The sequence below is a fragment of the Anomaloglossus baeobatrachus genome, chromosome 3 (assembly GCF_048569485.1).
Source record: "Anomaloglossus baeobatrachus isolate aAnoBae1 chromosome 3, aAnoBae1.hap1, whole genome shotgun sequence".
Classification (NCBI taxonomy): domain Eukaryota; kingdom Metazoa; phylum Chordata; class Amphibia; order Anura; family Aromobatidae; genus Anomaloglossus; species Anomaloglossus baeobatrachus.
The window spans coordinates 14,419,198-14,442,027 of NC_134355.1; the positions used below are offsets into that span (position 1 = coordinate 14,419,198).

The 22,830-nt window shown below is 46.9% G+C and overlaps 1 protein-coding gene across 1 annotated transcript in view; it reads right to left on the reverse strand.

Annotated features, from left to right (window-relative positions):
• The window catches only part of LRFN2 (leucine rich repeat and fibronectin type III domain containing 2), a 710,723-nt gene that overhangs the window by 386,899 nt on the left and 300,994 nt on the right, over positions 1–22,830 (reverse strand). The window contains 1 exon segment of the mRNA XM_075339004.1: positions 1,766–1,855. The gene's annotated coding sequence lies outside the window, so the exon portion shown is untranslated.

Genomic DNA, 22,830 nt, shown 5'->3' on the forward strand with positions numbered 1-22,830 from the left:
GACCTTATAAAGGATGAAGGCAGCAGGTGATCAGCAGCCTGAGCGCCCAGCAGGTGATCACAAGCCAGCAGGAATTAACTCCTGCTGTACTGGAGAGCAGTGAAGCCAGAAACAGATGACACCCATGACAGAAGTCCGACGCCGCCATGACACCCATCGAGTGAAACGCTAAATACTGCTAGACAGAATCCTTTTTTCTTTTGTGTCTATTTTCAGAACATTATGGACCAATTTTTTACATATAGACAAAACCTTTAACTCTATAAAGAAACTGAAATTGAAAAATCCAACACTGGATGTGGTTGGATGCAATTATAGCATGAAATCTGACATGACCTCTGATAATAATAAATAATAATAATAATAATAATAATAATAATAATAATAATTATTAGTATTAATAGCATGAAATCTGACATGACCTCTGATAATAATAAATAATAATAATTATTATTATTATTAATAATAATAATAATAATGAAATCTGACATGACCTCTGATAATAATAAATAATAATAATAATTATTATTATTATTAATAATAATAATACTTTCATTCATGCTATTATTAATAACAATAGCATGAAATCTGACATGACATCTGATAATAATAAATAATAATTATTATTAATAATAATAGCATGAAATCTGACATGACCTCTGATAATAATAAATAATAATTATTATTAATAATAATAATAGCATGAAATCTGACATGACCTCTGATAATAAATAATAATAATTAACTATTATTATTAATAATAATAATAATAATAGCATGAAATCTGACATGACCTCTGATAATAATAAATAATAATAATAATTATTATTATTATTATTAATAACAATAATAATAGCATGAAATCTGACATGACCTCTGATAATAAATAATAATAATAATTATTATTATTATTATTATTATTATTAATAATAATGATAATAATAATAATAGCATGAAATCTGACATGACCTCTGATAATAATAAATAATAATAATAATTATTATTATTATTATTATTAATAATAATAATAGCATGAAATCTGACATGACCTCTGATAATAAATAATAATAATAATAATAATTATTATTATTATTATTATTAATAATAATAATAATAATAATAATAATAGCATGAAATCTGACATGACCTCTGATAATAATAATAATAATGATTATTATTAATAATAATAATAATAATAATTAATAATAATAATAAATAGTAGAATTAAAAATAAAAAAACATAATAATTTAAAAAAATATAAAATGCAAAAATATATTAAAAGACAACTCAAAATCTCCCTCAATTCGTAAATGGGTTAGGATTATTCTACCGTTTCTCAAAAGTTTTCTTTGTTTAATAATTAGGTCGGTGGAAACATACGTCATGATCATAAGGAAAAATGATACAATCGGCTCATTTATTGCAATAAGCAAGAAAAATCCCCATGTGGATGTATCAATTCTCAATGTCAGGGTGGAGCGCGGAAAGCGCTTTATTAATATACGGCGCGGTTCAGATTCCAAGTCATTTGTATCCGGCATTTTGTGAATATTCTGAAGATATTTCTTATAAATTACCGCGCAGATTCGTTCAATCTGATACATTATATTCGGAGATTAATGGCTGCGTTCCGCGAGGTTATAGATTACGACGTGAACATTACTTAAACCAGCAGAGAATCAGTTTCCATTTATTAGACGTTTACGAGGTTTCGCATGAAGTCTTTTATTATTTACAGTGCGCACAGGTCTGATTATTACTCACCCTTGCTTTAATGAGGCGTGCGCTGCAGAACTTCAGAGATCATGGTCTGCGCCCGAAGAGATCACGTCGTCTCCCGGCTGAGATGATCACCTGCAAATACAAACAAAACAAAAAATTTAGAAAAGGAGAAAAATAAAAAAAAAATATACAAATAATAACAATTACATATATTAGGATTCAAGCAGTCATTTGTTTTACTGATCTCCAGCTTCATCACATAGTGTGCTCCGGAGCTGAACTCAAGTCTCTCCTTCTTTTGAAATTGCACCAATATTATTGTACTAAGGGCAAGTGTAAGAAGAAAACAGGTGAAGATACAATTCATTACAGCTAAGAATTAGGTTATTTTTATTTCTAACTCCAAATCTCATTTAATAGATAATAATTATCCTGCTGATGTCATTACAGAATAGTGAGTGCAGCTCTGGAGAATAATACAGGAGGTAACTCAGGATCAGTAATGTAATGTATGTACACAGTGACTTCACCAGCAGAATAGTGAGTGCAGCTCTGGAGTATAATATAGGAGGTAACTCAGGATCAGTAATGTAATGTATGTACACAGTGACTGCACCAGCAGAATAGTGAGTGCAGCTCTGGAGTATAATACAGGGGGTAACTCAGGATCAGTAATGTAATGTATGTACACAGTGACTGCACCAGCAAAATAGTGAGTGCAGCTCTGGAGTATAATACAGGAAGTAACTCAGGATCAGTATAGTATGTACACAGTGACTGCACCAGCAGAATAGTGAGTGCAGCTCTGGACTATAATACAGGAGGTAACTCAGGATCAGTAATGTAATGTATGTACACAGTGACTGCACCAGCAGAATAGTGAGTGCAGCTCTGGAGTATAATACAGGAGGTAACTCAGGATCAGTAATGTAATGTATGTACACAGTGACTTCACCAGCAGAATAGTGAGTGCAGCTCTGGAGTATAATATAGGAGGTAACTCAGGATCAGTAATGTAATGTATGTACACAGTGACTGCACCAGCAGAATAGTGAGTGCAGCTCTGGAGTATAATATAGGAGGTAACTCAGGATCAGTAATGTATGTACACTGTGCCTGCACCAGCAGAATAGTGAGTGCAGCTCTGGAGTATAATACAGGAGGTAACTACAGATCAAAAGAGGATAAATAATGTAGCTTATTTGCAGACTGATGTAACTTATTGTTTAGACTAATATGTGGAATGATACATTGTGTTTACAGGAGAACATGCAATAAACAGAATTGAAGCATTCCCTATCACATTGTATCTGCTGTTGAGGTGCGGCTGGTGCTGGATTGCAGACACACACAGATGTATGTAAAGCACTGCGGAATTAATAGCGCTATATAAATGAATAAATTATTATTACTATTATTATGTCACTGATTTCGCTTTTGTAAATACAAAACACAATTTGATCAAAATGTCATCACGGGAATCTGTAATATACAAGTATAATCTATAGCAGCAATTTAATTCCTCATCTATCCTCTGTTTGCCGCACATTAACCCTCTCAGTGCGGCTGTATCTTTTTCTTTGTATATTATAAGAGAACATACAATTTCTATTTAAAATAAGAACTCTGTTTCGGTGTATATGTGACACCCTGGGCAAGCCAGGGGTCACAGGTCATAACACCACCACACCCTACACCCCAGATAGGAACATCAAGGCTAACCTAAAATCCTTGTTGCCTTCCTCCAGGGGCTGATGTCCACACCAGGGGGTGGGCCAGGCGGTTGGCTCCGCCCACCGAGGAGTTCACAGCTCTGGAGGCGGGAAGAACCAGGCAGTCAGCTCAGGGAAGAGCTAGAGTGAAGAAGGAGTAAACAAGCAGATGAGTCTAGGAGGAGGAAGTGAGAGGAGTAAACAAGGAGTCGAGTTAAGGAAGCAGTAGTACAGCTAAAGAGAAAAGCTGAGGTGACAGTTTGTAAAACATGAAGTTGGTCCGGGTGTGTGCCCGGACAGTGACAGCAAGGTCAGCAGACGGCGGTGATAGTCCGCAGGGGTGACTGCTCGGAGGTTGCTGGAAGGACCGCGGACGGGTGGTGGCCCGGCGGTACCGGAGCGGTATACGAAGAGCAGTCAGCACCAGTGGCAGGGGCCTTTCGGATCCCGGCAAGGCTAGGAGTCGCCGTGAATTTGCCAAATCCGTCAGTGAAGGGGACCTCTGGGTCTCCCAACAAGCAAGTCCCGATTGAAGGCAACAGTCCGACCGTTACAGAGAGACACCGCCACCGCCAGGGCACCAGTTTCTCAGGGACAGCGCCTGCGGGCAAAGTAGGGCTCCTCCGGCCCATATCCAAGCCGGGGAGCGGGTTACCGGTGGGAACCCATCGAAACCATCATCATCTTAGGTGCAGGAAGAGGGACCGTCACCGTCAACTACTGGGGAAAAGCAAGTGCAGCCGTCCGTGGGAACCGTCTTTCCAGCCGTGTGTTTTACCGAGAACTGTGTCATCGTCTCAGGCTGAGTGAGTACCACAGTGCCGCAAGGCACAGCGCTGCCCCCGCGTCCCTGCGCCCACCAAGCCCTGCATTACCTACCTCATCACTGGGCCCCGGGACAACAACCCCTACCCACGGAGGGGAGAACCAACAACTTTGCTGCTCCCTGTCATCGGTCCCCGGGATCCCCATACAGAGCAGCGGTGGTGTCAACAAATCACCACAACCGTGAGTGGTGTCACGGACAATAAACTATCCCAAAAACCAATCCCCTTTCACTCACGGGCGAGGAGCGCCGCTCGAGTCCCCGGGATCTGGCCCATCGCTCGAGCCACCGAGCAGCAGCAGAAGGCCGCAGCAGCCGCAGCGGCAGCCGGACCCGAGCAGTGGGAGAGCGCGGTGTCCCCTCCTCCGCCCGCGACATATACACAATCATTATACATACAGTACTGATGGGCAGGTGACTGGAATCAGGAGCTCATCTCTCTGGCCCCTCTTCATACAATCCCTGCCCTCATCAGATTTCTCCTTCTTTTACTTATTTTGATATTTTTCTTCTGTATTTAAACCTTCGATGTCCTAATTAGGCAGATAATGTGCTGGATGAGCCGGATTATCCATCCCCGGTGTCAGCGGTGACGGGCACCAGCGCGGTCCATCCCCAGCCATGTCCTACAGTGACCTGCAGCCCCGGATGTCAGATTCCTAATGACATTACACAGGGAAAAGACGACTTGTGGTGGTGACATTGGAAGACGGGATGAGAACAAGCTCCATCTGACCTTTAGTGAATCATTTAATCTGCCCGTGCCTGGAGCTTGGGTCTTTCTCAGAGAATGGGAAAATGCCCCGGGACGGCAGCCGCACGGCGTTACTCTATCTCCTTCTTTCCAGGCTTTAAAGGGAACCTGTCACCAGATTTTGGTCTTCTAAACCAAAACTAGCACCTTAGGAAGCGCCTGTGCTGTTCTATAAAGTGCACGTTACCCCCTGACTCTCCCTGTAGACCCCACAAATACTTTTTTAAAATCCCAGACCCTGTATGTAAATTGTCCAGTTCGGTTGGGTGGGCGTCCTAATCTGCCCCTCCTGTCCCTCCTTTTGTCCTCCTCCTGTGCTGATGGACGTCCTAATCTGCGCCTCCTGTCCCTCCTTTTGTCCTCCTCCTGTGCTGATTGGCATCCTAATCTGCGTCTCCTGTCCCCCCTTTTGTCCTCCTCCTGTGCTGCTTGGCGTCCTAATCTGCGCCTCCTGTCCCTCCTTTTGGCCTCCTGTGCTGATTGGCATCCTAATCTGCGCCTCCTGTCCCTCCTTTTGTCCTCTTCCTGTGCTGATTGGCGTCCTAATCTGCGCCTCCTGTCCCTCCTTTTGTCCTCATCCTGTGCTGATTGGCGTCTTAATCTGCGCCTCCTGTCCCTCCTTTTGTCCTCTTCCTGTGCTGATTGGCGTCCTAATCTGCGCCTCCTGTCCCTCCTTTTGTCCTCCTCCTGTGCTGATTGGCGTCCTAATCTGCGCCTCCTGTCCCTCCTTTTGTCCACTTCCTGTGCTGATTGGCGTCCTAATCTGCACCTCCTGTCCCTCCTTTTGTCCTCCTCCTGTGCTGATTGGCGTTCTAATCTGTGCCTCCTGTCCCTACTTTTGTCCTCCTCCTGTGCTGATAAACGTCCTAATCTGCGCCTCCTGTCCCTCCTTTTGTCCTCCTCCTGTGCTGATTGGTGTCCTAATCTGCTCCTCCTGTCCCTCCTTTTGTCCTCCTCCTGTGCTGATTGGCATCCTAATCTGCGCCTCCTGTCCCTCTTTTTGTCCTCCTCCTGTGCTGATTGGCGTCCTAATCTGCGCCTCTTGTCCCTCCTTTTGTCCTCCTCCTGTGCTGATTGGCATCCTAATCTGCGCCTCCTGTCCCTCCTTTTGTCCTCCTCCTGTGCTGATTGGCGTCCTAATCTGCGTCTCCTGTCCCTCTTTTTGTCCTCCTCCTGTGCTGATTGGCGTCCTAATCTGCGCCTCCTGTCCCTCTTTTTGTCCTCCTCCTGTGCTGATTGGCGTCCTAATCTGCGCCTCCTGTCCCTCCTTTTGCCCTCCTCCTGTGCTGATTGACATCCTAATCTGCGCCTCCTGTCCCTCCTTTTGTCCTCCTCCTGTGCTGATGGACGTCCTAATCTGCGCCTCCTGTCCCTCCTTTTGTCCTCCTCCTGTGCTGATGGACGTCCTAATCTGCGCCTCCTGTCCCTCCTTTTGCCCTCCTCCTGTGCTGATTGGCGTCCTAATCTGCGCCTCCTGTCCCTCCTTTTGTCCTCCTCCTGTGCTGATTGGCATCCTAATCTGCGCCTCCTGTCCCTCCTTTTGTCCTCCTCCTGTGCTGATGGATGTCCTAATCTGCGCCTCCTGTCCCTCCTTTTGCCATCCTCCTGTGCTGTTTGGCGTCCTAACCTGCGCCTCCTGTCCCTCCTTTTGCCCTCCTCCTGTGCTGTTTGGAGTCTTAATCTGCGCCTCCTGTCCCTCATTTTGTCCTACTCCTGTGCTGACTGGCATCCTCATCTGTGCCTCCGGTCCCTCCTTTTGCCCTCCTCCTGTGCTGATTGACGTGGAGGATGCCTCTGACAAGATACACGTAGACGGGCAAAATCTCGCAGCTGTGCAGACATATTCCCGGCTTGCGCAGGCGTATTGCGGGCAAAACCGAAGACATAGGTTCATCTGCGCGAACCGGCACTTCCTCTGCGCAGGCAAGAGATTTTGCACGGCGATGTGGGTGACACCACCCATTTCATGCATATTGCTGGGCAAAATCTCGCGCCTGCGCAGAGGAACTAGCACCTTAATCAGCTCTTTTGCTGAATTCTGTAAAGGTGCACGTTACCCCCTGACCCCACCTGTTGCCCCCAAAAATACCTTTATAAAATCTCTCACACCTTAGATATATTGTCCGGTCCAGTACGATGGGCGTCCTCTTCTGCACTATCTGTCCTTCATTTCGTCCTCCTTCTGTGCTGATTAACGTGGATGACTCCTCCAACGCCATCCACGTAGGCGGCCAAAATTCCCATATTCCCGGCTCACACAGGCGCACTTCGCTCTGCCCTATTACCGTCAGAGTCGAAAACATAGGTGCAAACCGGCGGTTTCTCTGGCCAGGCTTGAGATTTTGCCCGATGATGTGGATCACTCGCTTCATCCACATCGCCAGGCAAAAAGTCACCGGTTCGCGCAGGCGTACCTACATTTTTGGCTCTGCCTGCAACAGGGCGGAAGCAAAGTGCGCCTGCGCGAGAAAGGAATATTGAGATTTTATCCGCCTATGTTGATGGAGTTCGAAGAATTATCCACGTCAATAAGCACAGAAGAAGGGGGAGAAAGGAGGGACAGGAGGCGCAGATTAGTACGCACATTGGACTGGACAATTTACATACAGGGCAGGTGATTTTATAAAGCTATTTTGGGGTGCTACAGGGGGCTCAGGGGGTAACGTGCACCTTTATAGAATGCAGCACCGGCGCTGCTTAAGGTGCTAGTTTTAGATTAGAAGGCCAAAATCTGGTGACAGGTTCCCTTTAAATCACAAGATACAAAATATAGTCAATGGATTTTGTGGGTCGGTTCCAGGTATATGTTGTGTGGTCGTGGGGTAACGGCTGGACATTGGCCCTTTACAATGAGCAAATCTGCTGAAATTCAGACTCCTAGATCGGCTTGAATTTCACCAGGAAATTAAATTTACAAATAAGAGAACTAAAACGTATCTTATTATGATGGGAGAATTCTCCAAAATCCTAAGCATAATGGAAAACCCCCAAAAATCTGGACCCTCACCTGTCCAGCCACACAGCCACTGCATGAAAGCTGGAATCTTCACTTGATAGATATCAACATCTTTTGTCCCCTCTGCAATGACGAGGTCTTAAAATTTAATGACTTCAACAAATGCGGAAACCCAAAAAGTAACCAGAGTGGCTGGAACCTTAACGGACTGCAGACCTAATCCTGACACACAACTAGAAGTAGCCGTGGGAAGAGCCTACGATGACCTAGTTGTCTCAACACAGCCGGAGAACAAAATATTCTTACAGATAGAAATATAAGAAAAGCTAATCTGCCTCGGAGCAATCCCCAAAGATATAGATAGCCCCCCACATGTAAAGACTACGGTGATATAGGAAAACACAATACAAAGCTAGAAAACAGAGTCAGCAAAGGTGAGGCCCAAACTATCTTTATAGGAAAAACCCTAAAAAATCTCAGCACGCCTGGCATGGAAAAAACCCTGAGACCACACAGCCTCTCCCCCACTATATCAGTACTCTGATGTTACTGTGATCCAAAAACACTAATATAGATGAGGGACTGAATTTAATACCAAGCATGACAAAACACAATACATTGCAGAATCATGGAGCTAAATATACAGACCCTCCCAGCAGGGAATGATCCCATTCCACCAGGAACTCCACACAGGTAAAATAGGAATCAAGCAATAGTATCAAAACAGAAAAGGCAAGAAGTGGAAACAATAAGCAGAGGTACAAAGACCAACTTATCTTGAGAGAAGTTCTGGTAGAGAGCAGGGCTGGTTTCAGAATGTCCTTAACACACAGGAAATCAATTGAGAACCGGCAAGTAACAGGAGAAACTACTCAGTTATATAGTCCCAATCTGAAAGGCCTGATTGCCAGTCCTCCACAGGTGTGTAGCTTTCATTCCACAAGTCAACTGCAGTGCCAGCACTGACCACAAGAGGGAGCCCCAAACTGGAAAATGTATTCACAACAGAGTCCATTTAGTTTAGAATTGATTCTCTCATCTGTAGCAAGATATATTGTAATAATACATAGTCCACAGTATACTATATATTAAAGGTGGGAATAGCTGATGCAATGCTAGTAGCAATTAGGATACTTTTTTGTATCGGAAATGTTAAGAATCTCTGTGTATAGTAGCCTGCCAGCTTTTGATAACACTTCCAATGACAGGTTTTGTGTTAACCACTCCATTGAGCAGATCCCAAGGGGTGTCCTGACCTTCACTCATTAACAGGAATCTGGACTTACACAGGGACTTCTGTTGAATCCACAGAGTGGCTGCTGGCCGGTGAAGTGGGCTATAAGAGGATTGGCAGAAAGCTAAAACAGGACCAGAAGGTCAGGAACAGAAATGTCAGGGAGCAGAATAGCCAAAACACCGACTAAGGTCAGAGCAAGAACCAAAATAGCTAAATAGTCAGAGAAACAGGAGTTAACCAGAGTAAGAGAACCTATAACTGGCAACTAGAGTTAGTGAACCAGGGATTAAAATAATATGAGCCCTTCCCAAAGTTCTCAAATGGTCAGAAGAGAGTTAATGAGATGACAAAGTTCCGGAGTTACACCCCAATTTCCCTTTCTGAATGACATCACTAGTCTCAGAATATCAACTCAAACTGCTTCATTGTCTCCCTGAATCACAACGACAGCGGAGTGTCATCCGGCGACGGGAGCAGAGGGTAGTGGGTATGGACCTGAATAGAGATGAGCGAACCGGTCCCGGTTCGGCTCGAGGCGGTTCGCCGAACGGGGGGTCTGGCTCGAGTTCGGCTCGTCGAACGTTCGACGAACCGAACTCGAGCCCATAGGAAACAATGGCAGGCAATCACAAACACAGTAAAACACCTAGAAAACACCCTGAAAGGTGTCCAAAAGGTGACAAACAACTCACAACATAACACAAACACATGGGAAAGTGACAAGGACATATACTCATGTGAAAACAAAACAGCTGGACAAGGAAAAAGAGGGAGACACACAGATATATGAGTATATGCAAAGAAACATCGATTCCATTATTGTGCAACTTGAGCCCTGCTCATTTTAGGCTTCCAATCTGGATAAATTGCCTGAGCTCGCCACGTACGCCTTGAGGATCTTGTCGTGTCCTGCAGCCAGCGTTCTCTCGGAACCTGTCTTCAGTGCTGCTGGGGGTCTGCTGGCAGATAAGCACACGTGTCTGTCCACTGACAATGTGGACCTGGCTCTCAGAGGACTTTTCTTCCCCTGGGTCAGCCAGGGGAGGCGAAAGGCACGCGTATTTTTGAGAGTGCTTCATGCAAAGCATCTTTTTCTTTGTCAAAAGGGGGGCTCAACCGATGCCAGTCAAGTGGGGTGTGTGTGGCCCAGTTAGTGGCAACGAGGGAGACTGTGGTTGGAGTCCCCTCGCTGTGTCTCTAAAAGAACCAAGATGAACAAGTCATGGCTCTCAGAGGACTTTTCTTCCCCTGGGTCAGCCAGGGGACGGGAAAGGCACGCGTATTTTTGAGAGTGCTTCATGCAAAGCATCTTTTTCTTTTTCAAAAGGGGGCTCAACCGATGCCAGTCAAGTGGGGTGTGTGTGGCCCAGTTAGTGGCAACGAGGGAGACTGTGGTTGGAGTCCCCTCGCTGTGTCTCTAAAAGAACCAAGATGAACAAGTCATGGCTCTCAGAGGACTTTTCTTCCCCTGGGTCAGCCAGGGGACGGGAAAGGCACGCGTATTTTTGAGAGTGCTTCATGCAAAGCATCTTTTTCTTTTTCAAAAGGGGGCTCAACCGATGCCAGTCAAGTGGGGTGTGTGTGGCCCAGTTAGTGGCAACGAGGGAGACTGTGGTTGGAGTCCCCTCGCTGTGTCTCTAAAAGAACCAAGATGAACAAGTCATGGCTCTCAGAGGACTTTTCTTCCCCTGGGTCAGCCAGGGGACGGGAAAGGCACGCGTATTTTTGAGAGTGCTTCATGCAAAGCATCTTTTTCTTTGTCAAAAGGGGGGGTCAACCGATGCCAGTCAAGTGGGGTGTGTGTGGCCCAGTTAGTGGCAACGAGGGAGACTGTGGTTGGAGTCCCCTCGCTGTGTCTCTAAAAGAACCAAGATGAACAAGTCATGGCTCTCAGAGGACTTTTCTTCCCCTGGGTCAGCCAGGGGACGGGAAAGGCACGCGTATTTTTGAGAGTGCTTCATGCAAAGCATCTTTTTCTTTGTCAAAAGGGGGGGTCAACCGATGCCAGTCAAGTGGGGTGTGTGTGGCCCAGTTAGTGGCAACGAGGGAGACTGTGGTTGGAGTCCCCTCGCTGTGTCTCTAAAAGAACCAAGATGAACAAGTCATGGCTCTCAGAGGACTTTTCTTCCCCTGGGTCAGCCAGGGGACGGGAAAGGCACGCGTATTTTTGAGAGTGCTTCATGCAAAGCATCTTTTTCTTTTTCAAAAGGGGGCTCAACCGATGCCAGTCAAGTGGGGTGTGTGTGGCCCAGTTAGTGGCAACGAGGGAGACTGTGGTTGGAGTCCCCTCGCTGTGTCTCTAAAAGAACCAAGATGAACAAGTCATGGCTCTCAGAGGACTTTTCTTCCCCTGGGTCAGCCAGGGGACGGGAAAGGCACGCGTATTTTTGAGAGTGCTTCATGCAAAGCATCTTTTTCTTTGTCAAAAGGGGGGGTCAACCGATGCCAGTCAAGTGGGGTGTGTGTGGCCCAGTTAGTGGCAACGAGGGAGACTGTGGTTGGAGTCCCCTCGCTGTGTCTCTAAAAGAACCAAGATGAACAAGTCATGGCTCTCAGAGGACTTTTCTTCCCCTGGGTCAGCCAGGGGACGGGAAAGGCACGCGTATTTTTGAGAGTGCTTCATGCAAAGCATCTTTTTCTTTGTCAAAAGGGGGGGTCAACCGATGCCAGTCAAGTGGGGTGTGTGTGGCCCAGTTAGTGGCAACGAGGGAGACTGTGGTTGGAGTCCCCTCGCTGTGTCTCTAAAAGAACCAAGATGAACAAGTCATGGCTCTCAGAGGACTTTTCTTCCCCTGGGTCAGCCAGGGGACGGGAAAGGCACGCGTATTTTTGAGAGTGCTTCATGCAAAGCATCTTTTTCTTTGTCAAAAGGGGGGGTCAACCGATGCCAGTCAAGTGGGGTGTGTGTGGCCCAGTTAGTGTCAACGAGGGAGACTGTGGTTGGAGTCCCCTCGCTGTGTCTCTAAAAGAACCAAGATGAACAAGTCATGGCTCTCAGAGGACTTTTCTTCCCCTGGGTCAGCCAGGGGACGGGAAAGGCACGCGTATTTTTGAGAGTGCTTCATGCAAAGCATCTTTTTCTTTTTCAAAAGGGGGCTCAACCGATGCCAGTCAAGTGGGGTGTGTGTGGCCCAGTTAGTGGCAACGAGGGAGACTGTGGTTGGAGTCCCCTCGCTGTGTCTCTAAAAGAACCAAGATGAACAAGTCATGGCTCTCAGAGGACTTTTCTTCCCCTGGGTCAGCCAGGGGACGGGAAAGGCACGCGTATTTTTGAGAGTGCTTCATGCAAAGCATCTTTTTCTTTTTCAAAAGGGGGCTCAACCGATGCCAGTCAAGTGGGGTGTGTGTGGCCCAGTTAGTGGCAACGAGGGAGACTGTGGTTGGAGTCCCCTCGCTGTGTCTCTAAAAGAACCAAGATGAACAAGTCATGGCTCTCAGAGGACTTTTCTTCCCCTGGGTCAGCCAGGGGACGGGAAAGGCACGCGTATTTTTGAGAGTGCTTCATGCAAAGCATCTTTTTCTTTTTCAAAAGGGGGGGTCAACCGATGCCAGTCAAGTGGGGTGTGTGTGGCCCAGTTAGTGGCAACGAGGGAGACTGTGGTTGGAGTCCCCTCGCTGTGTCTCTAAAAGAACCAAGATGAACAAGTCATGGCTCTCAGAGGACTTTTCTTCCCCTGGGTCAGCCAGGGGACGGGAAAGGCACGCGTATTTTTGAGAGTGCTTCATGCAAAGCATCTTTTTCTTTGTCAAAAGGGGGGGTCAACCGATGCCAGTCAAGTGGGGTGTGTGTGGCCCAGTTAGTGGCAACGAGGGAGACTGTGGTTGGAGTCCCCTCGCTGTGTCTCTAAAAGAACCAAGATGAACAAGTCATGGCTCTCAGAGGACTTTTCTTCCCCTGGGTCAGCCAGGGGACGGGAAAGGCACGCGTATTTTTGAGAGTGCTTCATGCAAAGCATCTTTTTCTTTTTCAAAAGGGGGCTCAACCGATGCCAGTCAAGTGGGGTGTGTGTGGCCCAGTTAGTGGCAACGAGGGAGACTGTGGTTGGAGTCCCCTCGCTGTGTCTCTAAAAGAACCAAGATGAACAAGTCATGGCTCTCAGAGGACTTTTCTTCCCCTGGGTCAGCCAGGGGACGGGAAAGGCACGCGTATTTTTGAGAGTGCTTCATGCAAAGCATCTTTTTCTTTTTCAAAAGGGGGCTCAACCGATGCCAGTCAAGTGGGGTGTGTGTGGCCCAGTTAGTGGCAACGAGGGAGACTGTGGTTGGAGTCCCCTCGCTGTGTTTTACATGCTTTTAGAAGGGCATGAAATGGCTTGGAGGTTGACTTTCATCATATGCAAACTGTTGGCTACCAAAATGCTGCCTTTCCAACAACTGTGGTTATAGGCAATGAGGAACATACTGATGAAGATGAGACGCAGATACCCGATTGGGATGACAACTTAAATATTCGGTCAGGGCAAGAAGAAACTCGGTCTGAGGGGTAGGGGAGTGCAAACACAACAATTGATGATTAAGTTCTAGATCACACCTACTGTCAACCCACAGTCAGACACTCGAGGAGGTCAACAGAGGCGGTGGAGGAGGATGCAACCGACGTCGAAGTAACCTGGCGCCTTCCTGGACACAGTCGGAGCACTGGTAGCACGTCTACAACTGCATCCTCAGCCACCACTCTGCCTCTGAGCATTATTCGGGGTGGATCAACAGGTCGCATGGCCTCTAAGCCTTGCCTAGCCAGGTCCTTTTTTGACATAGAAAAAGATCGCCCAAATTATGTGATCTGTAAAATTTGTCATGGTTCTCTTAGTAGAGGTCAAAACCTCAGCAGTTTGACAACTTCTTCCATGAATCGTCACATGAATAAATATCATATGGCCCGATGGGAAGCTCACCGTGCTGCAATGCGGCCTAGCGGAGCGAACCATCCACCGCCTGCCCCTTCCAGTGCATCCGCGCGCTCGTCATCTTCTAGGACTGTGGGGACAGCTGTCACACCTGTTTTTCCACCCACAACTTCCACCACTGTAACCGCAACAGGCAGTTTGCTTGGTAGGTCGTCAGTTGGTTTGGAAGGGGAAACAAGTGAGTGTGTACAGCTCTCTCAGACATCGATAGCACCAACTTTGGATGAAGGCAACATCATGTCTCCGCCTGCACTTTCCTCACAAAGCTGCATTTTTCCAGGGACACCCGACTCAACACCGTCTACACACAGCAGCCAGATCTCTGTCCCTCAGATGTGGTCAAATAAAAGGCCACTTCCTGCGACCCATGACAAAGCGAAGAGGTTGACTCTATCCCTCTGTAAGCTGTTGACTACAGAAATGCTGCCTTTCCGCCTAGTGGACACACAGGATTTTAGAGACCTTATGTCTGTCGCTGTGCCCCAGTACCAGATGCCTAGTCGCCACTACTTCTCTAAGAAAGGTGTGCCCGCGCTACACCAGCATGTCGCACACAACATCACCGCTTCCTTGAGAAACTCTGTGTGTGAACGGGTGCATTTCACCACCGATACTTGGACCAGTAAGCATGGACAGGGACGTTACATGTCGCTGACTGGCCACTGGGTAACTATGGTGATAGATGGTGAAGGGTCTGCTGCACAAGTCTTGCCGTCCCCACGACTTGTGTGTCAATCCTCTGTCTGTCCAAGTTCCGCCACTGCTTCTGCATCCTCCACCTCATCTGGGTCCTCCACCTCCGCCCCAAGCCTGCCTGGTCAGGCCACCAGCGTTCTCACTGCGCAGAAGGAATCACGCACCCCTCATTACTATGCTGGTAGCAGAGCGCAACGGCATCAGGCGGTCTTTAGCTTGACATGTCTTTGAAATAGGAGTCACACAGCGACTGAGTTGTGGGCAGCTCTGGAGACTGATTTTGATAAATGGTTGTCTCCACTCAACCTGCAGCCTGGTAAGGCCGTGTGCGACAATGCTGCAAACCTGGGTGCGGCCCTTCGCCTGGGCAAGGTGACACACGTGCCTTGTATGGCTCACGTGTTTAACCTTGTTGTCCAGCAATTTTTAACACACTATCCCGGCCTAGATGGCCTTCTGACCAGGGCACGGAAACTGTCTGCAGTGCTCACTTCCGCCGTTCAACCGCCGCACCTGAGCGACTTGCATCGCTCCAGAAGTCTTTCGGCCTGCCGGTTCATCGCCTGAAATGCGATGTGGCGACACGCTGGAATTCAACTCTCCACATGTTACAGCGACTGTGGCAGCACCGGCGAGCCCTGGTGCAATACGTCATGATGTATAGCCTGGGCCAACGAGATGCAGAAGTGGGGCAGATCACCCTGATGGAGTGATCTCAGATCAAGGACCTATGCACCCTTCTGCACAGTTTCGACATGGCGACGAATATGTTTAGCGCTGACAATGCCATTATCAGCATGACGATTACAGTCATTTACATGCTGGAGCACACGCTAAACACTATTCGTAGTCAGGGGGTGGGACAACAGGAAGGGGAGGAACTACAGGAGGATTCATATGCGCAAGACACAACAACATCACCAAGGTCCAGACGTTCATCATCACCAACGCGGCAGGCATGGGACCATGGGGGACAGGGATCAACAAGGGCGCATGGTAGCAGGTGAGATGTTGAGGAAGGTGCAGGAGGACATGAAGATATGGAGGACGAACTGTCCATGGACATGGAAGACTCAGCAGATGAGGGGGACCTTGGTCAAATTTCAGTTGAAAGAGGTTGGGGGGAGATGACAGAGGAAGAAAGAACGGTTAGCACCTCTATGCCAGAAACACAGCGTGGACTTGGTGCGCATGGCTGCGCAAGACACATGAGTGCCTTCTTGTTGCACTACCTCCAACATGACCCTCGTATTGTCAAAATTAGAAGTGATGATGACTACTGGCTTGCCACACTATTAGATCCCCGGGACAAGTCCAAATTTTGTGACATAATTCCACCCATAGAAAGGGACGCACGTATGCAGGAGTATCAGCAGAAGCTGTTACTCGATCTTAGCTCGGCTTTTCCACCAAACAACCGTGCAGGTGAAGGGAGTGATTCTCCCAGTTGTAACTTGACAAACATGGGACGGCCTCGTCATCTTCAACAGTCTACCCGTACCAGTAGGACCGTATCTGGTGCTGGTAACAGCAATTTTATGGAATCTTTTCATAATTTTTTTAGACCCTCCTTTGCAAGGCCACCAGAGACAACAAGTCTGACACATAGTCAACGGATGGAGAGGATGATACAGGAGTATCTCCAAATGAACATCGATGCAATGACTTTGCAAATGGAGCCTTGCTCCTTTTGTGCTTCAAATCTAGAAAAATGTCAAGAGCTCTCCAGTTACGCCTCGAAGATTTTGTCGTGTCCAGCTGCCAGCGTTGTCTCTGAACGTGTCTTCAGTGCTGCTGGGTGTGTGCTGACAGATAAGCGCACGCGTCTGTCCAGTGACAATGTGGACAGACTGACGTTCATCAAAATGAACAAGTCATGGATCCAGAAGGAATTTACTACCCCTGTGTCATCCTGGGGAGAGTAAATGCTTGTGGATTTGGAATGTGCTTGATGCAAATCAAAACATCCTGTTTGCAACTAGGGCACAAGTGCTGCCACTGATAAGGTGTCTGTGTGGGGCCCAATTTTTGGAAAAAAAGGGAGACTCCGCTTGGAGTAACCCTTGCTTGCTGTGTTTTTTAAAAATGATACAAGATGAACAGATCTGAAGGCAAGATGAAGGCAACATCATGTCTCCGCCTGCACTTTTCTCACAAACCTGCATTTTTCCAGGGACACCCTACTCAACACCGTCTACAGACAGCAGCCAGATCTCTGTCCCTCAGATGTGGTCAAATAAAAGGCCACTTACTGCGACCCATGACAAAGCTAAGTGGTTGACTCTATCCCTCTGTAAGCTGTTGGCTACCGAAATGCTGCCTTTACGCGTAGTGGACACACAGGATTTTACAGACCTTATGTCTGTCGCTGTGCCCCAGTACCAGATGCCCAATCACCACTGCTTCTCCAAGAAAAGCATGCCCGCGCTACACCGGCATGTCGCACACAACATCACCACTTCCTTGAGAAAATCTGTGTGCGACAGGGTGCATTTCAACACAGATACTTGGACCAGTAAGCATAGACAGGGTCATTACATGTCACTGACTGGGCACTGGCAAACTATGGTGAGAGATGGAGAAGGGTCTGCTGTACAAGTCTTGCCGTCCCCACGAGTTGTTTCAATCCTTGTTCTGTATGTAGAAGTTAATACACTGCTTCTGCCTCTTCAACCTCGTGTGGGTCCTCTACCTTTGCGCAAACCCTGTGTGGTCAGGCCACCCTTCCTTGCAACTGCGCACAAGGACTACCACACACCTCCTTACTATGCTGGCAGCAGAGCTCAATGCCATCAGGCGGTCAAAGTTTTACTTTGAAATGTATGGGAAATGTGAGTCACACCGCTATTACAGAGAATAGTAGTCAGGCAGGGTCAAAACATTAATTGAGGAACAGGAACAGAATGGGACGGCCAGGACTTAATCAGAAAACAAGCAGAGGTGAAATGCGGATCGGCCAACAAGGTACATAAACAGCAAGCAGGAAAAGTAGTCAGGTAACAAGCACACAAAATCATAAAACTGAACTGGGGGTAAAATTAACCAGAGGTTCATAGCTATGTCTGGCAGTGGTCTGCAGACAGGATGGGCATAAAAAAGGGTGTGGTGTCTTCCCATTGGTTGTAGCTGAATGATGGTATTTCATCTGTGAGATACCCACCAGCTACATTCAGCCAGAGATTCTGCATCTGTCAAGGTAATGCAGCCCAGTGGGTGAGCATAACCTGCGTCCACCTGCGCCGCTGGCATCGACTACTCTCCCATCATCAGCACTATTCATGAAAGGAACACGTTGTCACCTGGCGACCGGAGTACAAATTGACGGAGCGGACTCCGTTGGTGACTTAACAGCCGTGTGCGGCAATGATGCAAACCTGGCTGCGGGCCATCCTCAGGGCAATGTGACACACGTGCCTTTTATGGCTCACGTGTTGATCCGAATTCTCCAGCAATTTTTAAAACACCATCACGGCCTACATGGCCTTGTGCAGCGGGCACGCTCGCTATGTGCTCACTTCCATCGTGCGCACACAGCAGCTCAACAACTTTCATCACTCCGGAAGTCTTAGGGTCTGGCAGTTAAACGCCGGAAATGCGATGTTCCGACACGCAGGAATTGGAATCTGCACATGTTGCAGCGTGTGTGGCAGCACCGCAGAGCCCTGCTGAAATACGGTAAGACATATAGCCTGGGATAAGTTGATCCAGAGGTGGTGCAGATCACGCTGCTGGAGTGGTGTCAGATCAAGGACCTATGCACCCTGCTACACAGTTTTGAAATGTCGACGAAGATGTTTAGCACTGGCAATGTCATTCTCAGCGTGACAATTCTGGTCATCTACATGATGGAGCACACTGTAATTATTATTCGGAGTCAGGTGTTGGGACAAGAGGAAGGGGAGGAAGTACAGGAGGAGTCATATGCGGAAGGGATAACAAGATCTACGAGGTCCAGATGGTCAGCGGCACCTATGCGGCAGTCATGGTGAGGGAGAGGGATTAACAAGGGCGCATAGTATCAGCAAAAAGTGTTGATGAAAGTGCAGGAGCCCATGAAGAAATGGAGGACGAACTGGCGATGGGCATGGAAGACTCAGCAGATGAGTGAGAGCTTGCTCACATTTCGGTTGTGCGAGGTTGTGGGTAGAGGGCAGAGGAAGGATGCACGATTCTCACCTCTCTGCCACCAACACACCAAGGACTTGGTCCTCCTGGATGCACAAGACACATGAGCGCCTTCTTGCTGCACTACCTACATGACCCTCGGATTGTATGAATTTGAAGTAATCCTGAATACTGGGTTGCCACACTGTTAGATCCCCGGTACAAGACAAAATTTGGCGAACTAATTCCTGCCATAGAAATAGACGCACGTATACAGGAGTATCTGCAGAATGTGGTACGCAATCTTAGATCTACTTTTCCACTAAACACCAGTGCTGCACAGAGTGAATCTCAACGCTTTGTCATGGATAGGAGGAAATGGTCTTTTACTTGTCCACATCTGAGGGACCGAGGGATGGCTGCTGTGCTGAGATGGCGTTGAGTACGGTGTCCCTGCACAGTTGCACTTTTGGTCATATCCCAAAATGAGTTGAAAAAGGACAGATGCTGTTGGAAAGGGGAACAGGTGTGTTGGAAAGGGGAAAAAAATTTTGGTCCGTGGATTTGGTGGTTAAACAACTGTAACATTTGCTGAAGAAACAACATCTGTTACAGTGGGACTGGCAGATTTGGATAAAGTGGTATATAATCTGTGACCGCTATATAACAAAAATTAATAAGAAAAGAAAGAGAAAGGTATATATCACCTTCAGCAGTCAGTGTCCACCGTGCTCCCAGTTGGAAAAGGAGAGGTTGGCAACTTGAAGGTTTGGTGGAGGATACAGAGCTGTGTGGCTATGAAACTAATAGTAGCCTGAACCGAGTTAGACGCCATTCGGATCTGGAGACTGTGAGCCCTGTTAGCGTCACAGGGTCCACATGCCCACCCAGCCCAGGAACTCCCTGTTAACAACACAGGGGCCATTGAGTACGCTGACCGTGTGCGTAGGGGCCACACCTGTGGACAGCAGGCGCATCAGCAGCAGCAGGCCTGTTAATGCCACTGGGCTGCACAAGCAGGACTGTTAGGACAGGAGCTGGTCTTAACCGTTCTGCGTTACCAACTGTGGTGGTGGCCTGCATCCACCACCCTATCCCTGCCTACCTCTGGCCTAAAGCCGCAATGGGTTCAACACATGGAGGTGTGCTCTTTCGGAGCATAATAGAAGACTGCGCACCTCCTTGTTGGCTCCAGCCCCTTTTATAACCTGGGTCCGCCCCAAACCAGGGTGAACCACAATGCACCTCCTGGAGACAAAAGCAGAGTGACACGTCATGAGTGGCATAACTAGCGTCCTATTTGGAAACGCAACTTCAATGATGACCTCATGGCTGCCATGACCCAAACACCTCACCAGTCATCGTCTGACCATCAATAATGCGGTGACAAGTCATAGGTGTGGGCCTCTGCAAGCCATTTGGGAGGACACCTGATGCCCTGTGGTCTATATGGGACCCCCACATCAGGGCCAGGGCCAAAGAGTTCATTACCGGACCTAGTCTCTGATGCAGGAAGTGCCTGAGCATGCTCAGTAGCATGAAATACAGTCTCTGAAAAAAGACTATCAGCTTTAGCATGGTGTCTAGGCACAAAACAGGACTTAGACCCGGCACAGAATGCAAGCACCTGTGCAAAGAGGCTTTTCACACTTAGTGTGGGAGCATGCGCTGTATCCCGAAATGAAGACTTAGCGTCAGGAATGGCACAGTCAGGCTGAGCATACTCACTAGGCGAAACACTGTAATTATGCTGCAGCTGGGGTACATCGGCACACGCATGCGCACTAGCTGCCTCTCCACACTTAGACGTGGAGGGGAAATTTGTCTTGGAGATGCTGTCTATGAACAGAAGGAAAAGCTAAAGGAAGCCTGACTTTCTATCCCTCCGAATTATGAAATGCAGCAATGAATTCCATGAGTTTGCTATAACATTAGCGTAGCTAAATGTGCATGAGGGTGTGATGTAGAGGTGCTAGAAATAGCTTGTCACCAGTGGGGCACTAATGGAATACAACAGCCAGTTCTATGATGCCACAAAATGGCAGTATTTTGTGCTATCATTATAGCTTATTAAAAACAGAGCACGAGGTTGTCATGCAGAGGTGCTGCACATAGATTTGCAGTAGTGTGAATAGACAAAAGTACAATAGCCACGTTTAGGATACAACTAGGTACAGTGAGTGTTTGCTAGTATAATGGCTGAGTTTAAAAAAGTTTGAGTGTGCAATGCAGGCAGACGTGCTGCAAATAACGTTCCAATACTGTGAATTGACAAAAGTACAATAGCCACGTTTAGGATACAACTAGGTACAGTGAGTGTTTGCTAGTATAATGGCTGAGTTTAAAAAAGTTTGAGTGTGCAATGCAGGCAGACGTGCTGCAAATAACGTTCCAATACTGTGAATTGACAAAAGTACAATAGCCACGTTTAGGATACAACTAGGTACAGTGAGTGTTTGCTAGTATAATGGCTGAGTTTAAAAAAGTTTGAGTGTGCAATGCAGGCAGACGTGCTGCAAATAACGTTCCAATACTGTGAATTGACAAAAGTACAATAGCCACGTTTAGGATACAACTAGGTACAGTGAGTGTTTGCTAGTATAATGGCTGAGTTTAAAAAAGTTAGAGTGTGCAATGCAGGCAGACGTGCTGCAAATAACGTTCCAATACTGTGAATTAACAAAAGTACAATAGCCACGTTTAGGATACAACTAGGTACAGTGAGTGTTTGCTAGTATAATGGCTGAGTTTAAAAAAGTTAGAGTGTGCAATGCAGGCAGACGTGCTGCAAATAACGTTCCAATACTGTGAATAGACAAAAGTACAATAGCCACGTTTAGGATACAACTAGGTACACTGAGTGTTTGCTACTATAAATGGCTGAGTTTAAAAAAGTTTGAGTGTGCAATGCAGGCAGACGTGCTGCAAATAACGTTCCAATACTGTGAATTGACAAAAGTACAATAGCCACGTTTAGGATACAACTAGGTACACTGAGTGTTTGCTACTATAAATGGCTGAGTTTAAAAAAGTTTGAGTGTGCAATGCAGGCAGACGTGCTGCAAATAACGTTCCAATACTGTGAATTGACAAAAGTACAATAGCCACGTTTAGGATACAACTAGGTACACTGAGTGTTTGCTAGTATAATGGCTGAGTTTAAAAAAGTTAGAGTGTGCAATGCAGGCAGACGTGCTGCAAATAACGTTCCAATACTGTGAATAGACAAAAGTACAATAGCCACGTTTAGGATACAACTAGGTACAGTGAGTGTTTGCTAGTATAATGGCTGAGTTTAAAAAAGTTTGAGTGTGCAATGCAGGCAGACGTGCTGCAAATAACGTTCCAATACTGTGAATTGACAAAAGTACAATAGCCACGTTTAGGATACAACTAGGTACACTGAGTGTTTGCTAGTATAATGGCTGAGTTTAAAAAAGTTAGAGTGTGCAATGCAGGCAGACGTGCTGCAAATATCGTTCCAATACTGTGAATAGACAAAAGTACAATAGCCACGTTTAGGATACAACTAGGTACACTGAGTGTTTGCTACTATAAATGGCTGAGTTTAAAAAAGTTAGAGTGTGCAATGCAGGCAGACGTGCTGCAAATATCGTTCCAATACTGTGAATAGACAAAAGTACAATAGCCACGTTTAGGATACAACTAGGTACACTGAGTGTTTGCTAGTATAATGGCTTAGTAACAATGAGTTGTAGTGTGCAATGCAGGCAGACGTGCTCTGCAAATGTCTTTGCACTAGTGGGACTATAGCAAAGTCCAATAGCCACGTTTAGGATGCCACTAGGTACACTGAGTGTTTGCTAGTAAAATTGCTTAGTTTAAAAAAGTTGGAGTGTGCAATGCAGGCAGATGTGCTCTGCTAATATCTTTGCACTAGTGGGACTATAGCAA